This window comes from Mustelus asterias, unplaced genomic scaffold (assembly GCF_964213995.1).
Source record: "Mustelus asterias unplaced genomic scaffold, sMusAst1.hap1.1 HAP1_SCAFFOLD_42, whole genome shotgun sequence".
Lineage (NCBI taxonomy): Eukaryota > Metazoa > Chordata > Chondrichthyes > Carcharhiniformes > Triakidae > Mustelus > Mustelus asterias.
The window spans coordinates 2,946,916-2,960,467 of record NW_027590119.1 but is presented as its reverse complement, the minus strand read 5'-3'; the positions used below and the strand labels follow the sequence as shown (position 1 = coordinate 2,960,467).

Here is a 13,552-nt window from a genome sequence, read left to right as displayed (position 1 = left end):
TCTCGGCCTCTCATAATTTTCAAGTCCTGGTTACATTCAGTCAGTCCCAGTCACTCCTCCATATCCCCATTGCAAGTAAATTTGCCAGTTTATTTCCTTCTGGTGCCATCTATCTCCACTTCCACATGCTGCTTAAATCAAGTTCTTCCGCTCATCCCCCATATATCCAGTAACACAATACTGTGTAGTACATGGGTTTTTTAGTCCAGTTAACACATAAAATCGGTGAGCATGGATCTGTTGGTCAGCAAGAATTGGTCCCTTCAGGAGAATTGGGAGAGTGACTATTAGATACAGCAGAGTGAGAATTGAGGGAGAGTGTGTGGGATGGAGATTTACAGCTTTTGGGGAATGAGAAAGGAAAGAATATTCAATAGAAACTAGAATTGTCTGTTCTGAATTTCTATCCAGTACTGACTCTGATTTCTTTTGTAAACTCCTTTTACAGGATATCAGAAGGTGAGGATTTACAGACAAAAGTCAACATTTGACAGAGTCTCCCAATTCATCGGGACCTTAACATCGGCCTTTGAATCTAGGAGGAGGATATTACAAGATATTGAAAGAGGAATCACAGACGATAATCTCAAACGTCATGTCCAGATCTGATAGAGTCAAATTCCTTTGAACCTGAATATCATCAGCCTTGAGTCGAGAAGGAGGAATGGTTGTCCAGTCTGCCGATTTGAAAAGATTTCAAACACCAGTAAGTCTGGAAAAGCACCAACACACTGCCACACTCAAGTGAGAGTATTCCAGTGCACTGAATAAAGAGGTTTAACCAGTTACACAGCCTGAATAAATATCACACCATTCCTAAAGGGAAGAGACTCTACCCGTGTTGTGTGTGTGGATGGAGCTATAATTGATTGTCCATCTGAGCCATGGAGAAACCATGGAAATGTGCGGACTGTGGGAAGAGATACAGAGCCCCATCAGAGCTGGAAGCTCATCGGCGCAGCCACACTGGGGAGAGACCATTCATCTGCTCTCAGTGTGGGAAGGGATTCACTGAGTCAGGCCACCTGCAGCAACACCAGCGAGTTCACACTGGGGAGAAACCATTCACCTGCTCTCAGTGTGGGAAGAATTACAGTCAATCATCCCACCTGCATTCACACCAGCGAGTTCACACTGGGGAGAGGCCGTATATCTGCACTGAGTGTGGAAAGGAATTTGCTTTGTATTCTGAACGGCGGAGACACCAGCGAGTTCATACTGGGGAGAGGCCATTCACCTGCTCTCAGTGTGGGAAGGGATTCATTCAGTCTTCAGACTTGCAGAGACACCAGCGAGTTCACACTGGGGAGAGGCCGTTCACCTGCTCTCAGTGTGGGAGGGGATTCATAGTTTCATCCCAGCTGCTGAAACATCAACAAGTTCACGAGTGATTCCAGGGGTTGGATTCTGCTGTCATTGTTTCTGCTCTCAATTACATCCAGGACTGCATTTTGTTCATTTTCACAGTTGGTCGATGGGGAGGGTCGAAGGGTTTCTTTCTGCTGGACTGGCCGGTCTCATGACTTTGCCTCCAGTGGGCTGATGCTCTTTGAGCCTTGTTGCGAATACCTGGTTTCAGATTTCACAAGGATCACAGAGTGACAGGGTGTGAGGAAGTTAAGAGTCACTATTTCTGTTTGAAACCCCCCAAACACCCATCCAATTTCCTTTGTAATTGTTTATTGTCTCCACTTCCTCCACCCTCGTAGGCAGCGAGTTCCAGGTCATTACCATTCGCTGCATCAAAATATTCTTCCTCACATCCCCCCACTGCATCTCTGATCCAAAACCTTAAATCTGTGCCCCCCTCGTCCTTGTCCTGTCAGCTAATGGGAACAGTTTTTCTTTGTCCACCTTATCTAAACCTGTCAGAATCTTGTCCACCTCTATCAAATCTCCCCTCAACCTCCTTTGCTCCAAGGGGAACAACCCCAGCCTGACATTGACAATAAAGAACAAACTAACAGAATATGTTAATACCTGAAATGAAATGGGAATGTTTAATTTCTGTTTTAAAGATATTGTGAATATATTGTCCTGGACAATAAAGAAATTGGAATAACTCACCTTAGGTGTGGTTGAATGGAATATATCAATCTGGTATCCACCTACAGTCTTGTGAAAGTCTGGAATGTGTAGCTGGAAATCGCTCCCTAACAGCACTGTGGGTGTACTTACACCTCAGGCATTGTAGCAGTTCAGGAAGGCAGTGTTGGGGTTGACCACGGCCGAGGCAGCTACAGACAGCCACATATTCTGTTATAATTGAAGGACTGCAGATTGAATGTGAGGCATTCTGGGACTGGACTATTTTGACCACATTCCTGTGACTGCTCAGTTTCTGCAATCACGGACCATTAAAGCTGCTTAGCAGGGCCCCGACAGAGGACCTGGTGAGAATATTTACTCAGAATGAGTTAGAATTAAACTTATTCCAGGACCGGCTGGTGTTCAGTGGCTGAGATACCCAAATTTGTAAAAAGGGGGTCTGACCAATCAACAAACGGTGATAGGAAGCTGACTAAGAAGTGAAGATGCGTTCTCAGGAATTGTTTAAATTATTTTATCATAAATTTGTGATGAGAACTGAGAGAGACTTGTGACCTGATAGTTGGTGAAGTGACGGTACACTCCAAGTAGCACTGGACTGAAAAGCAGATCTCTGAGTGTAGATTCTAACGGTTATAATCCTACCCAAGCACGGCCAGTGAAAAATCAGAACTTGAGTGGGGACTGGACAGGTCTCTTACCTGCCATTTGGAAACTAAGAACAAGAAACTTATCGATAAAATGATAATAGAGCCAATGTTTCGTGTTTGGTTGACATTTCATAAGAGCTCTTATGAAGGGTCATCCAGACTCGAAACATTGGCTCTATTCTCTCTCCACAGATGCTGTCAGACCTGCTGAGACCTTCCAGCATTTTCTGTTTTTGCTTCAGATTCCAGTATCCGCAGTATTTTACTTTTATGATAATTTGATTCGGTCTGATTGGAATCCCCACGACCCTCCCACAAAACAGAGGGAGTGGTGGCAAAAGGATAAAAAGGATAAGGATGATAAAGTCTGGGTTCTGATTCTCCGAGCCCATGTAGAATAAACAAAATGAGTGAACCAGTTTATAAAGAACAGAAGTTACCCATCCCTAACAAAAACTGATTAATTAAAATAATTAGGTTGAGGAATATAACAAAACAATTAATAGATTAAGTTTAGAATTAAGTTTGTTTTGTTGTTAGGGAAGTTTTTAAATTTGTGTGAAGTAATTGTGGGCCAAGTTTATTCTGCTCACTCCCCACCCCTTTCCGTTCTGTAGAAAAGTTCAACAGACAGTTGATTTGTTTATAAATCGCCCAGTAAACTCACGTCTATTATAGTTTATAATTCAAGATTTATGGGGGGCTAAGGTGGGCTTTCGACATTTTAAAAATATAAAAAAGTGGTCTTGAGAAGGCAATTTGGTAGAGAGAGGTGGAGGGAGAGATGTTTACAGAGAGGTGTTGAGAGCTGTTAGTTTTACAAGTTATCCATGTTTTTGGAGCGGTCACTTCATGTCCTGGTCTGAGAGGGATAGAGAGAAGTCTGTTCAATTGTTAATGTTAAGCTTTCTCTATTAACGAGAATGTGGAACGCAACACAAACAGATCAGCCATGATCTAAATAAATGGGGGAGCAGACTCAAAGGGCCAAATGGCCGACTTATGTTCCTATGTCGAATGTTGGTTACAAATTCCTGTGAATTGTGAAACAAATGTGGAAGATTCGTCTGGCTTATGTTGGTGGGAAAATGCCCTGGGGAACCATCATTTTGAATGATAGTTCTGGGATTAAAGGTTGCCGGACGAGAAAAGGAAAACAATGGAAGTAAAACCTCGGGGAGTGAAGAATCAATTTGGACTCATTCTTGGAGAATTGTGGGTCAAAATTCCAAGACAGCATAAAATATAACCATTGACTGGGATATTTGATTGTGTTAAGAGCGAAAGGGCAAAGTTCAATTTTACAGTTTAAGGGCAATGTTCCCGACAAAAAAGTGTTTAGTCATGGTCGGTGCAGGCTTGGAGGGCCGAAGGGCCTATTCCTGTGCTGTAATTTTCTTTGTTCTTTGTTCATTGTTGCTTCCAGTTGGAGTAAACACCATAAACTTGAAGTTTTGTCGTGTGATTCTTTAATTTACTCACTGGGTTTAGAATTCATTTTTTAAAATTATTGATCATTACAGAGACCCTAACAGTTAATTTAAAGACCCGAGTTTCAATTTCCCATTTGAGCCTGGGGCACCTTTCTGTCTCTCTCTTGCTGGTGTCAGTGAGAGCCAGGCGACAGAGCTGTGGGCTGAATCTAGCTGAGAATAACGAGGCCTGCGCCCCAGTTGGGAAGCTGCTCTGGGGATCGCACTAATAGAGAGACAGGAAGGTGCTGGAGGACTGAGTGGGAAAAGGGCCTCCAACCAATTGTTATGTCGGTCACTCAGCTAAAGAGAAACCTGTCTCTTTAAATACAGATACAGGGAAGAGGCTGCACTGAAATCTGTCCCTTTTAACCTGCACAAAAGCAGGAGGCTGAGATTGACAGGCTGCAGGAGGAGTCCATTCAGCCCATCGTGCCCCTGCTATCTCTTTGAAAGAACTCTCTGATTCATCCAACTGCTCTGTTCTTTCCCACAGCCCTGCAAATTCTTCCCTTTCCAGTCTTCTTCCTTTGGAGGGAAACTATTGAATCTGCTTTCAGGCAAATCAGAACAACTTGTTGTGTCAAACAATAAAATAAAATCCCATCTCCCCCTCTGGCTCCTTTGCCAATTATCTCAGAGGGATTCACTTTCTGTTAAAGAGCCTGCCAACCCCTCTCACCCACTTTCCCTAAAGTGCATCAATCTCATCAGGAAAAGTCCAGAAAAATCAAAATTTGCTGATAAAAGTTTATTAATGAAACAGAACATGGTTAAAACAAACAGAAAATGACTTGAGGATCAAAGACAACCAGAGTAAAAGGATGTTCACAATGTTCTGGACACAAATGGGTTCTCTTTAATTCATCTGTAGCCTGTTCCTTGCCCTCTTTGTGGAACACCTCCGCTCAGTCCACAAGCATGACCCTGACCTTCCGCTTGCCATTAGAATTCACCACCTTGCTCTCACGCTCACATTTCTGTCCTCGGCCTGCTGCAATGTTCCGGAGAAGCCCAACACAAGCTGGACAAACAGCCCCTCATCTTCCGATGAGGCACTTTACAGCCTTCTGGACTCAACGTTGAGTTCAACAACTTCACACCCTGAACTCTCTCCTCCATTTGGATTTGTTTTTTATTTGCTGAGTGTCAGTTTGCATCTTGTTTTCATGTTTTTTTGCTTCCAGACAGAGCTGTCCTTTATTCTACCATTCACACTTACTCTGGGCCAATGCTTTGTTTCTTTACGATGTGGAGATGTCGGCGTTGGACTGGGGTAAACACAGTAAGAGTTTTAACAACACCAGGTTCCTCTTGGACTTTAACCTGCTGTTGTTAAAACTTCTTATTGTTTCTTTATTACAACCATTACCTCTCCCTTTGCCTTGGGTTCCGGGACATTTTTGTCATTTAATCTCCACCCGCCCTCTAACCAATCCCTGACTTTCTCTTTGTTCTACCTGACCCCCCCCCCTTTCTCACCAGCATCAAACCCATCACATGTCTCTGCAAGTTGCATAACAATGTGAATCCCTTCCCACACATGGAGCAGGTGAACGGCCTCTCCCTGGTGTGAACTCGCTGGTGTTTCATCACGGTTGCTGAATGTTTGAATCCCGTTCCACACACACAGCAGTTGAATGGTTTCTTCTCAGTGTGAACTTGCTGGTGTGTCAGCAGGTTTGATGAATCACTGAATCCTCTCCCACACTCAGAGCAGGTGAATGGCTTTTCCCCTGTGTGGACCCGCTGGTGTGTCAGCAAGTGGGATGACTGAATGAATCCCTTTCCACAGTCAGAGCAATTGAACGGTCTGTCTCCAGTGTGAACTCGCTGGTGCGTCAGTAGCGTGGATGAATTACTGAAAATTTTTCCACAAACAGGGCAGGTGAATGGCTTCTCCCCAGTGTGAACTCGCTGGTGTGCCAGCAGACGGGATGATTGAATGAATCCCTTCCCACAGTCAGAGCAGGTGAATGGACTCTCCCCATTGTGAATTCGCTGATGTCTCAGCAGTGTGGATAAATCACTAAATCCCTTCCCACACTCAGAACAGGCAAACGGCCTCTCCCCGGTGTGAACTCGCTGGTGTGTAAGCAGAAGGGAGAATTGGCTAAATCCCTTCCCACACTGAGAGCAGGTGAATGGCCTCTCCCCAGTGTTTCTGCGTCGATGCGTTTCCAGCTTTGATGGGTAATTGAATCCCTTCTCACAGTCCCACATTTCCACCGTTTCTCCATGGTGCGGGTGTCCTTGTGACTCTGCTGGTTTCACGATCTACTGAGGCTCGTCCACACACAGAACACAATTAATTTCTCTCCCTGATGTGAATGGTGCAATGTTTGTTCAACTGTGTTAAAGCTCTTTCCACAGTCCGTGCACTGGAACACGCTCACTCAGGTGTGTGTGTGTTTCAGTGCTTTTCCAGGCACACTGATATTTAAGATCTCCTGAAAAAGACAGAACAGACAAAAATTTATCCTTCTAAATTGAAAGACTGATGATATTCAGGTTCCGATAAATAGAGTGAATTTGTGAGATCTTAGTGTGACATTTGGTTTGACATTTCTGCCTGCAAATCTTCACCTTCGGATATCCTGTAAAAGGAGTTTACAAAATTCACCACTGTCAGTACAAGATAGAAATTCAGAACAGACAATTCTAGTTTCTATGGAACATTCTTTCCTCTCTCATTCCCCAAAAGCTGTGAATCTCCATCCCACACACTCTCCCTCCATTCTCACTCTGCTGTATCTAATATTCACCCTCCCAATTCCCCTGAAGGTGCTGATTGAGGCTGATTGACAGATCCATGCTCACTGCTTCCAGAACTAAGAGACTTTTACCAAGAGTCAGGACGGACTTGTGTGGCTGAAAGGACCCCTTTGCTGGAATGACTCTATAACTGGAAGTATATAACATAGGTACAGTACAATATTACAAGAATATAAATAAGAATAAATTACTTCATTGCAGAACCATAAATAATTTATCGAATCTGTGACAAAAAAAATCACGAGATATATCTCTGTCCTATATTAACTTACTGTCCCCTTAAATGTCAGCCATCTCCTGGGGAAAGCAGCCCTTTAATTCTGAACATTAGGAAAGAGAACATCCTCTTAACCAGACAAATCAATGTGTCAAGCTGAGGGAGCAAAGAATGTCAATGTCTTTAAGAGAGGGAGAGAGAGAGAGAGAGAGCTGGGCCAACCTTTCCAGAGTCTGCACCCTCTCTGGATTCACTTCATAGAATCATACAATCCTATAGTGTAGAAGGAGGCCATTCGGCCCATCGAGTCTGCACCAACCACAATCCCACCCAGGCCCTATCCCCGTACCCCTGTGCATTTAACCTAACTTGTCCCCCTGGCACAAAGGGTCAATTTAACATGGCCAATCCACCTGACCCACACATCTTTTGGACTGTGGGAGGAAACCGGAGTACCCGGAGGAAACCCACGCAGACATGGGGAGAACATGCAAACTCCACACAGACAGTGACCCAAACCAGGAATCGAACCCGAGTCCCTGACGTTGTGAGGCAGCAGTGCTAACCACTGTGCCACCATGCCACCCTAAAGTCTACTACACCTGGTATTCCCAGGAGGTCTTCCATTCAACTACTAACCAGGCCTGAGTCTGCTTAGCTTCCGAGATCAGGCGTTTTCAGACTAGTATGGTCGTAGGCATTGGCTGATTCTTTTCACTTCCTTGAGTCTGTCTGAAGCTCAATCTTCATTCAGAGAGAGAGAGCGGCAGCAGCTTCGCTGGGCAGGAATGAGCAGCTGAACAAGCTCGAAATCAACCATGATTGAATGGTGGAGTGGACTCGATGGGCCGAATGGCCTTACTTCCGCTCCTATGTCTTATGGTCTTATTGTCCACTTCCGCATTCAGGCAATGGGGAGCTCTGATTGGCTGGAGGACCAGAGAACCTCTGGTCCTCCGGAGTTTCCATTGGTCAAACCCCGTTGACAGACAATGAGGGGCGGAGCCCCACGTGGGGGTGGGCGGGACTTTGTCCTCCAGCCGCGCTGAGCTGTTGTCCAATGGGAAAGGCTGGAAGAGCCGGACAGACAATGGTCAGTGCGCCGACTTTGTCCCGGGCCCCGCCCCACACCCGCACATGCGCATTCCCCCCAAACTCGCACATGCGCACCTTTGATTCACGGCCCCTTACCAGCTCTGGCCAATAGGAAGATTTGGAGGACCGGAAGGACTCTGGTCCTCCAGCCATGGAGAGCGCGGGCCTTGTGTGATTGAAGATGGAGATTCAGAGAGAGTCAAACTTTCTCCTGTCGTTCACATCTGTGAGTTTGACCTAAAGGAGGCCAACATCTGTGAGTTTCTCTTCTCATTCTGCGGGAAATTGGGGACTTGCAGCAACTGAAGGGAAAGGAAGTGAATCCAGGGAGGTTGCAGACTCTGGGAAGGTTGGCCCAGGTCTCTCTCTCTCTTAAAGACATTGATATAGAAACATAGAAGATAGGAGCAGGAGGAGGCCATTTGGCCCTTCGAGCCTGCTCTGCCATTCATTACAATCATGGCTGATCATCCAACTCAATAGCCGAATCCTGCTTTTTCCCCATAACCTGTGATCCCATTCGCCCCAAGTGCTATATCCAGCCACCTCTTGAATACATTCAATGTTTTGGCACCAACTACTTCCTGTGGTAATAAATTCGACAGGCTCACCACTCTTTGGGTGAAGAAATGTCTACTCACCTCCGTCCTAAATGGTCTGCCCTGAATCCTCAGACTGTGACCCCCAGTTCTGGACTCCATCAGGAACATCCTCCCTGCATCTATCCTGTCTCGACCTGTTAGAATTTTATCAGTCTCTTTGAGATTCCCCCCTCATTCATTTGAACTCCAACGAAAACAATCCTAACCGAGTCAGTCTCTCCTCATACATCAGTCCCGCGATTCCCTGAATCAGCCTGGTAAACATCCTTTGCTCCCTCAGCTTGACACATTTATTTGTCTGTCGAAAAGGATGGTCTTTTTCCTCATGTTCACATTAAAGGGCAGCTTTCCCCAGGAGATGGCTGACATTCAGGCGTACAGTAAATTAATATAGGACAGAGATATGTCTAGTGTTATTATATGGTACTCAGATTAGATACATTCTTTATGCTTCTGTAATAAAATATATTTATTATTATTTCATGCATTGTAATATAATGCTGCAGCGATGTTATACACTTCCAGTCATAAAGTCATTACAGCACAGAAGGAATCCATTTGGTAACTCGAGTCCAGGCTGACTCTCTGTATAACATTCCAGTCCCATTCCCACTCGATATCCCCATTCTCCTGCAAGTTTATTTCCTTCAAGTGCTCATCCACTTTCATTTGTAAATAGAATCCATAGATATGGATGGAGATTTACAACTTTTTGGGAATGAAATAGGAAAGAATGTTCCAGAGAAACTAGAATTGTCTGCTCTGAATTTCTATCCTATACTGACTGTGATGACTTTTGCAAACTCATTTCACAGGATTTTGAACGAGGAATCACAGGCAAAAATCTCAACCGCCACATCTAGAAAGAGTCATATTCCTTGGGATCTGAATATCTTGTAATATGGAACTGTAGCTACGTTATATATTTCCAGACGTCTCTTCCCTCAGAGGGTTGTTAGTCTTTTGGATTTCTCTTCCACAGGGACCAGTGGAGGCTGAGGATCATTGAATATATCCCAGTTAGACAGATCTTTGACTGACAAGGGTTATGGGGAACAGACAAGAAGATGGAGCAGAAGCTAATACGTGGGGGGATTTCTTCACCCAAGGATGTGGTAAAGATTTGGAATTCTCAACCCCTGAGGACAGTGAAGCCTCAGTCATCAACTATTTTCAAGAGAGAGATTGATTGGTTTCTAGATATTGAGGATATCAAGGGATATGGGTTTAGTGTGGGGAGAATGATGCCGAGGTAGATGAACGAATTATCTCATTGAATAGTTTAAAAGGCTCGATGGACCAAATGGCCGACTGCAGCTCCTATTTGTTATGGTCTCTGTGTCCAGGACAGGAAGCAGTGAGCATGGATCTGTCAATCAGCCTCAATCAGCACCTTCAGGAGAATTAGGAGGGTGAATATTAGATACAGCAGAGTGAGAATGGAGGGAGAGTGTGTGGGATGGAGATTCACAATGTTTTGGGACTGAAATAGGAAAGAATGTTCCATAGAAACTAGAATTGTCTGTTCTGAATTTCCATCCTGTACTGACACTGATGACTTTTGTAAACTTGTTTTACAGGATACTGAAAGAGGAATCACAGGCCGAAATCTCAAACGTCACGTCTAGATCTGACAGAGTCATATTCCTTGGGAGCTGAATATCATCGGCCTTTGAATCTAGAAGGAGAAATTATTGTCCAGTCTGTTGATTTGAAAAGATTCCAAACATCAGTGTGACTGGAAAAGCACCAACACGCTGCCACACTCAAGTGAGAGTGTTCCAGTGCATGGACTAAAGAGCTTTAACCAGTTACACAGCCTGAATAAATATCACACCATTCACAGCGGGGAGAGACTGTACTCGTGTTCTGTGTGTGGACGAGGCTTCAACTGATTGTCCACCCAAGAGAGAGGCAAGGACACCTGCACCATGGAGAAACCATGGAAATGTGGGGACTGTGGGAAGGGATACAGAGCCCCATCTCTGCTGGAAGCTCATCGGCGCAGCCACACTGGGGAGAGGCCATTCACCTGCTCTCAGTGTGGGAAGGGATTCACTGAGTCATCCACCCTGCAGAGACATCAGCGAGTTCACACTGGGGAGAGACCATTCACCTGCTCTCAGTGTGGGAAGGGATTCACTCGATCATCCAACCTGCAGTCACACCAGCGAGTTCACACTGGGGAGAGACCGTTCACCTGCTCTCAGTGCGGGGAGGGATTCACTCTGTCATCCAGCCTGCAGAGACATCAGCGAGTTCACACTGGGGAGAGACCATTCACCTGCTCTCAGTGTGGGAAGGGATTCACTCAATCATCCTACCTGCAGTCACACCAGCGAGTTCACACTGGGGAGAGACCATTCAGCTGCTCTCAATGTGGGAAGGGATTCACTTGTTCATCCCACCTGCGGATGCATCAGCGAGTTCACACTGGGGAGAGGCCATTCACCTGCTCTCAGTGTGGGGAGGGATTCATTCAGTCATCCAGCCTGCAGACACACCAGCGAATTCACACTGGGGAGAGGCCATTCACCTGTTCTCAGTGTGGGAAGGGATTCATTTGTTCATCCCACCTGCGGAGGCACCAGCGAGTTCACACGGGGGAGAGACCATTCACCTGTTCTCAGTGTGGGAAGGGATTCACTTGTTCATCCAACCTGCAGGTACACGAGCGAGTTCACACTGGGGAGAGACCGTTCACCTGCTCTCAGTGTGGGAAGGGATTCACTTGGGTATCCAACCTGCGGGCACACCAGCGAGTTCACACTGGGGAGAGGCCATTCACCTGCTCTCATTGTGGGAAGGGATTCACTTGTTCATCCCACCTGCACCCAGTGTGAGAAGAGATTCGCTGACTCATCCAACCCAGCAATACACTGGCGAACTCACAAAGAGGAGAGGCCATTCACCTGCTCCCAGAGTGGAAAGGGATTTAATCGTCATCCAAACTAGTTGTACACCAGCGAGTTCACACTGGAGAGAGGCCTTTTACCTACTGTGTGTGTGGCAAGAGATTCATTGATTCATCCAGCCTAGCAATACACCAGCGAATTCACAAAGGGGAGAGGCCATTCACTTGCTCCCGGTGTGGGAAGGGATATGTTACCTCATCCACTCTTCTGAGACACCAGTGAATTCACAAGGAACTATTGTGATTGTATTTTCCTGTTGAGCATATTCAAACTAAACCATGTTCCTTTGGGTCTGTTTCTGCTGAATTGAAAAATAACTTCAGCTCTGTTTCAGTGTTAATATAGTTGGTTTGAGAAGAGGAGGATTTGGGGTCAGGAAACTTGCACAAAGCATCAGATTATCTGAACAGCAGAGAATTTTGTACATGGAAGGAAACAACTCCGTTCTCAATCACATTAGGGAGAAGCCATGCAACTGTGGAGACTGAAGTGATTGGTGGACCATTTTTTATGGTTTTCTAATTCAACACATTTCTATTTTTATTAGTTTACTATCATATTATGGTGAGCACTGCTGCCTCACAGCGCCAAGGACTCGGGTTTGATTCCTGGCTTGGGTCACTGTCTGTGTGGAGTTTGCACATTCTCCCCGTGTCTGCATGGGTTTCCTCCGGTGCTCCAGTTTCCTCCCAGTCGGAAAGACATGCTGGTTCGGTGCATCGGCCATGCTAAATTCTCCCTCTGTGTATCTGAATAGGCACCGGAGTGTGGCAACTCGGGGATTTTCAGTAACTTCATTGCTGTGTTAATGTAAGCCTACTTGTGACACTAATCAATAAACTTAAACTATATTACATGTAGCTACGCTGTATCTTTCCAGTCAGAGTCATTACAGCTCAGAAGGAATGCATTGGGTTTCTCAAACCTATTTGACTCTTTGTAGACGAGTTACACGGCCTGAAAAAAACACCACAACATGCAGCGTGGGGAGAAACTGTAGACACGTTCTGTATGTGGACGAAGCTTCAACCTGGAGAGACACAAGGACTCTGGCACCACAGAGAAACTGTGGAAATGGGAGGATTGTGGGAAGGGATTCAATTACCCATCTGCACTGAAAACTCATCAATGCAGTCACACTGGGGTAGAGGCTGTTCAGTCGTGCTGACTGTGGGAAGGGATTCACTCAGTCATCTGCTCTGCAGAAACAGCAAGTTCACACTGGAGAGAGACCATTCACCTGCTCTGAGTTTGGGAAAGGATTCACTGAGTCATCATCTGTGGAGAAACCAGAGAGTTCATCTAGGTGAGAGGCCATTTACTGGCACTCAGTGTGGGAGCAAAAGAATGATTCAACCCCTGTTGAGACATTATGGCAATCACTCAGATTAGACCCATTATCTGCTCCAACTCTGGGTGTTAACTAAATTATTTGAGATTAAATATATACAAATGGAGGGCATTGATTGGACGAGTGCAAATAAAGAGACACTGTCACAGAGTGGAGTTGGGAGGTATGTACTTGTAATGTTTTACTCTGCAAATAAATCTATTCCAAATAAAGGTTAGCTTCAGTTTCTTCCTTCACCATAATGCTGTCAGGATTATAACATGGTAACAGGGAATGTTTGTCTCATGGTGAATTTTAAAAACTAAAGGAAAGTATATTTCAGGCAGGAGCTTACAATCCCAGCAGTTTTTGTGAGAAATGGTTGAAAGCCAGTGGGAATTGTCAGGGTCTGATTCCCCGCTGATGTTCTTGAAGTCTGAACCATCC

At 45.3% G+C, this 13,552-nt stretch overlaps 2 pseudogenes across 1 annotated transcript; one reads left to right on the top strand and one right to left on the bottom strand.

Annotated features, from left to right (window-relative positions):
* Nucleotides 1-995: 995 nt before the first annotated feature.
* LOC144482745 (uncharacterized) lies at nucleotides 996-13,325 on the top strand (annotated as a pseudogene). The gene is made up of 3 exons (XR_013495952.1): nucleotides 996-1,379; nucleotides 4,126-4,130; nucleotides 10,608-13,325. The product of XR_013495952.1 is annotated as an uncharacterized LOC144482745 (transcript).
* Nucleotides 7,754-7,862, bottom strand: LOC144482816 (5S ribosomal RNA; annotated as a pseudogene).
* Nucleotides 13,326-13,552: the final 227 nt, after the last annotated feature.